Source organism: Fukomys damarensis, unplaced genomic scaffold (genome assembly GCF_012274545.1).
Source record: "Fukomys damarensis isolate Sample0158 unplaced genomic scaffold, DMR_v1.0_HiC HiC_scaffold_1, whole genome shotgun sequence".
Classification (NCBI taxonomy): Eukaryota; Metazoa; Chordata; class Mammalia; order Rodentia; family Bathyergidae; genus Fukomys; species Fukomys damarensis.
This window is the reverse complement of record NW_022900913.1, coordinates 57881576-57887362: the sequence shown is the minus strand read 5'-3', so window position 1 is coordinate 57887362 and position 5787 is coordinate 57881576. Positions and strand designations below refer to the sequence as shown.

General features: G+C 38.2%; 1 long non-coding RNA gene across 6 annotated transcripts in view; it reads left to right on the top strand.

Annotated features, from left to right (window-relative positions):
* LOC104858787 overlaps window positions 1–5787 on the top strand; it is a 107451-nt gene that overhangs the window by 14945 nt on the left and 86719 nt on the right. For all 6 annotated transcript variants that reach the window (XR_004516320.1, XR_004516323.1, XR_004516322.1 and 3 more), the window contains one exon: window positions 2968–3139. This is a non-coding gene — a long non-coding RNA (uncharacterized LOC104858787). The remainder of the gene's footprint in view (window positions 1–2967; window positions 3140–5787) is intronic.

Sequence of the window (5787 nt, the reverse complement as noted above, 5' to 3'; positions counted from 1 at the left end):
TTTTTTTTTTTTTTTTGGTACCAGGGATCAAACTCAGGTCCCTGTGCTTGCGAGGCAGGCAGTGAGACCACTGAACCAAATCCCCGGCCCAGCAACTCAAGTCTTGATCCACAGTCATTATGCACTAAATGTGATGCGTCTGTTTCCTCTAAAGGTGAAAACAGCATTCCACAGTAATTTTATAAAATTAGTTATCCAAAACCCAGGGGATTGGAGACTAGGTAATGCCAGGGGGTGGGAAAGAGAAGAGGGAAAATAAAAAGTTCTGTTATTTTTTAATTCCTCTACTCTGTGGTATGGGAAGGAGGACATAAAAGGACAGCAAAGGATCCTAATGATGGTAAGGGTATGTTATCTATTTAAAAGGAGATAATAGGGAAAACTGGGTATAGAATTGGTAGTGAGAAATGGGGATGGGAAAAATGCTATGACTGATATAAATATTAGAGAAAAAGTTAAAGGGAGACAGATGAAAAAGACAGGAAAGAAAAGAAAAATTGAGAGTGAATAATACATAGGAGAAAGAAGTCAGGTAAAGAGATGTGGATAATAGTAAGAGGATCTAAAAGAATTCCCTTACCCTCTCTGATTTACACTGGGAGAAAAAAGGCAAGAAGAAGTGAAGCATGCATAAACAGCCATGCTCATAAAAGAAAAAAGGGTAAAAATAATGGAATAAATGTATGGGGGAAATGCACAATTGGAGAAAAATACAAAATAATTAAAAATAAAAAAGCAAAACAAAACAAAACAAAAATAAACCCAGTAAAGGATAATTAAAAGAAAGTTTTCTATTTTTTGGATGTGTGGCTTTTTTTGTCAGCGTAGAGTTAAGGAGCAGACTCAAGCCAGGATATGTCTGTGTTCATGCTAGAAGTCTGAGGCTGCAGTGTGCCCCAGAACAGTGTTGAGTGTAGAGATATGCTTATAGTGAAAACATGGCACCAGTGTGATCTTCCAGTCCTGTATAAGTCAGGCTGAACCTGGCCTCTGACTGCAGGAGCTGGGCCTGTGTTCACCAGCCCCTGCGTCTCAGCAGAACTCCCTCAGTTTATTCCCCAGTCTGCCGTGACTGTCCTTCCCTCATCCACTCTCGGAACTTGGCAGTGTCAAACATCCAAAGGGCTGCTCTGGACCCAAGTTCAAACACTCAGCCCTTCCCTACATTGGCATCCCTGCCAGCTCTTGCTCCACGATTGTGGTCTCAGGCACTTGTACCAAGGTCATCAACTGTTGACTGTGGAAGACTGCTCTGGAAGCAGTGTCCCACATTTTCCTTGCCACTTCCAATTACAGATAATTCTTTTGGTTCCAGTGCAGTTCTTCAGTTCTCCATGGACAAAAATTGTTTTACTTTTCCTCCCAGCTGGCACTGAGCCAGCCACTATCTGCAGCACTGTGCAGTCTCTCCTTTGTGATATGATCTATTTCTTCTGAATCACTTAGTCCTATTTTCTTCTCTTCTGTCAGTTCCCTCGTGGATCCCAGGTAACCTCTGCTCACTTCAATTCTTCTCCAAGATATTGTTTTCTAGACTCTAGACACTTTGTCCTGGAGAAGCTGAGTTGCTGGCACTCACTGCTCCACCATTTTGGGGCTCGTCCACCAAGAATTTATAGCTATCAATGGTCTAACAAAGTCACCTGGGAAACTAGATGGAAACTTTCTGGTCTTGATTTTCTTATATTCTTCTTCTCCTTCTTCTTCTTCTTCTCCTCCCCTCCCCCTCTTTCTCATCCTCCTTCTCCTCCTCCTTTCCTTCTCCTCCTTCTTCTCTTTCCTCTTCTCTTCTTTTTCCTGTCCTCCTCCTCCTTCTAAATACCTTCTAGTTTCTCAGCACTGTTTGGACCCTGTGCAATAGGCTGCCTCCCTTTCTGAAGTTTTTAGGCCTGTGAGTTGTGCTTCCCAGAGAAGGACTCCAGTTCTTTCCACACTTTTTTTCCACTTATGTTCAGCTGAACTGAACTGAAGCTACAGTTACTGATGCTTCCAAAGCCCCTGCCTTTTCAGTGGCCCAATGAACAGTATAAGTCTTCTGGCTTTGGTTTAATCTCTACGATCTTTTTTTTTCCCCCTTCTACTTTGTACTTTCCAGTTTTTTGATAACATCATGCTATTTCAATGAGATATGTTATGAGATATCCTTGAAAGAAACCTCTCAAGTTAGAAGCACTCCTAATGCAAACTCTTATGGAAAATGATATCCACTCTTCTCAGCCAAGGACTCTATGCTTTTTGCAGAAATATAGGCTGCACATATTTACCAAGGGAGATCATAAAATTAGCAAACTCTACTCAATGCCTTTTGATTTACAACTCCTATTTGTGCTGGTTTTTTTTATGGGGGGGGGCAATGCATAGGGTCTCACTATGTAGTACAGACTGGCCTCACATTCACTGAGATCCTCCCGTCTCAGTCTCCCAATTTCTGGGATTATAGGCATGTCCTAACATGCCAAGCTTAGGTATATATTCATTATATACAATTTAGAAAGAAATATGACCAATATAAATGAAGGAAAAAGTTTTTAAATGGTTGTTGATATCACCATAGGCTCATGCTTTAGGACAGCCCTCCCTTTGCCCAAACCTTCCTTGAAGCACTTGCACTAGATATCCTACAAGACCTTAGCTATAGACTGTGGACAAAGCTCTCTTTGTTTCTCACCAAAGGTAGCATCTTTCTCTTTTTTGGTACCAGGGATCAAACTTGGGACCTTGTGCTTGCGAGGCAGGAAGCGACACCACTGAGCTAAATCCCTGGCCCAGCATCTTTCTTTTAGAATCTAAGACTGGTTGGAGAATCAAGTAAACACATCCTGATTTTGGTTGATTTTAAAGCATGGATGGTAATATATGGCTATTGCTTGTCATGTTATTTTAATAGGTAAGAGAGTAAAAAGTTAATTTAACCAGTCTGTGTCCCTAGATCCCCTTCTCATTTATTTGAATTTGTCCCTCTCACAGTGACTGGATAAGAAACAGGAGATAGCCATGGACAAGAAGTGAGCTAGAAAGAGATCCACTGAGAAGTTTAAACTCAGGACAGAAGAACAGTGGTGCCACACCCTACAGTGAGAAGCCGGGCTCAGCTTTAGTTGCACTCAGAAATAGCTAGCTCTGAAAGTGTCTGCTGGCGGTAAGTAACTTTAATGCCCTTGCCCTGCTCCCTACATCCAGCACAGATCTGAGGTCTGAACCAACTTGAGCAAGGACATATCTCAGCATAGATATTGCCACAGCCTAAGTTACACAGAAGGGCTTCTGAAATAGGGGGTGTGCTTCACAAACTGACAGGCCATAATACTGCTGGAAAAACCAAGACTTGCTAGACTCCAAAATTGTGGATCCTAGAAGGAAATCACTCACTCAAAAAATCTGTTTCTCTTTTCTTGGATTCCTTTTATTACTCATTTTTCTTTCTTTATTCCTTTTAATGTCTTCTATTTTTTTCTTCATATTATTTTTTCTCCTTTTCTTATTTTTATCTTCCATTTATCATTTTTTTCTCTTACCTTTATCTAATTCTATAAATCTACTCTAATAGCATCTTTTATGTCAGTTTTTTCTCCTTCCCATCTCCCATTGTTCAATTTTTCAAATTTTATATTTTCACTCTCCCATTTCCCAGTATCCTATATCTTAAATAGCATAACCATTAAGCTTTCTTAATCTTTACATAGTTAACTCTGTGTTACTACTATTGAGTCATTTTCTTTCACTAGTGGAAGTACAGTTATCACATTTAGAAAAAGATTAAAATATTGATATTTGCAGTATGTCAAATTTAGTTTGTCTTAGGATTTAAACTATAATTGTAGAATTCTAAGGTTATGAGTGTTATATTATTATTATTATTATTATCATTATTATTATTATTTTTGTACCAGGGATTGAACTTGGAACCTTGCACTTGTGAGGCAGGTGGTGGAACCACTGAACTAAATCCCCAGCCCCAGTTTATCTTGGACAATTGCTGATTTACTTGATATTTTCCGGATTTCAGGGATGTTGCTATTAACAGATTTTCTCTGTATGCCAATACCTGGATAACTTTTGTGACATTAACAATTCTGTGGTTCATCCCTGGAGAAATGGATGCTAGGTCAACTAATTACATCCCTGCCCTCATATTAATTAGAGGTAATTAGATCTTTGGACACAGGTAAAGGTAGCCACACCCTGAATGTATCACTGAAAAGTAGACTAAAGAGATCTCCATACTATCAACAAGGTCTCTCCACTGTGACGAAATATGTACACACAAAATAAAACAAATAAACAAAAATAGAAACATAAGAAGACAGGGCAATAAAATGCTTCCACAAATTCTCAACTCCCTCAAAGACGATCAATGGGCTATTGAAGGGAAGGAAAGCAAAAGCCACACGGGTGAATTTTTCAAAAGTATAACAGAGGAAGCAAAAACAAAACAAAAACAGATTACTTAAAGTGCTTTGTTGGCTCACAGAAAATATAAGTAATCAGATAATGGAGAAAAAAACAAAGACACTAATACAAAGGTCGCTGAGGTAAACAAAATGACACAAAACGTGAATAACCAGTTTAGCCAAGAAAAGTCCCTGAAAAGATTCCAAACAGAAACTAGGAGATTAAAAATTATATGAAAGTATGAACAGCAGAAGTGACTAATGTGAGAAGAAACTGTCAAAATTAGAAGATAAGGATGTTTTCAAAGACCACTCAGAGGTACCTTAAAGACAAGAGAACATGAAAAATAGATTCAACAGCTACTACATGATGCAAGGAAGACTAATCTAAAATTAATTGGAAATCAATGAACAATCAGAAACAGCACAAATGACATTAAAAAAGTATACAAAAATAATAGTGTAAAACTTTCAAAATACTTGGAAAGAAATAAGCATACAGATAAGTGAGGCATAAAGAACCCCAAATAGCCTGTCTCAAAAAAGAACCTCTCCACATCACATCATAGTCAAAATCCCCGAAGTCTAGCACAAGTACAAAATCTTAAAATCTGTAAGAGAAAAACAATGACTCACTTAAAAATGTAATCCTATTAGAATTAAAGTAGACCTCTCAACATAAATCTTAAAGACCACAAGAGCTTGGAGTAAAGTATTGCAAGCCCTAAAAGATAACTTTCAACCCAGATTATATGTCCTGAAAATTTTTCTTTCAAAATTGATGAAGAAATAAGGTACAGTGGTACCTCCGTTTATGAACTTATGAGTTCATTCCATGATTCTGGGAAAGATGGCTACATTTATATTCACGTGGGAAAGATGGCTGCAGTTGTGTTTGTCACCCAATGCAGAGTTTTAGAATGGAAGCAAAACTTTATTGAATGCTTCTGTTTTTGAACGGAATTGTATGTGAACTGAAGCATTTGTGAACTGAGGTATTACTCTATTTCTATGACAAAGAGCACCTTAAGAAATTCATGATCACCAAATAAGAACTATAAAGAATATCCTAGAATGAGGCAATGAAGCTCCAATGCCAATACTTTTCACACTCTTTAATGAAACTGAAAGGGAAAGAGTAGTCCCAAAGTCATATAAGCTAACATTACCCTGAATCCAAAACCAGACAAGGATCCAACCAAAAAAGAGAACTGCAGCCCAATTTCTTTAATGAACATAGATACAAAAATTCTCAACAAGATACTGGCAAATAGGGTGCAACAAATCATCAAAAACATCATGGGGCTGGAGATTTAGCTCAGTGGTTCTGCTACCTGCCTTGCAAGTGCAAGGACCCAAGTTCGATCCCCAGTACCAAAAAAAAAAAAAAAAAAAA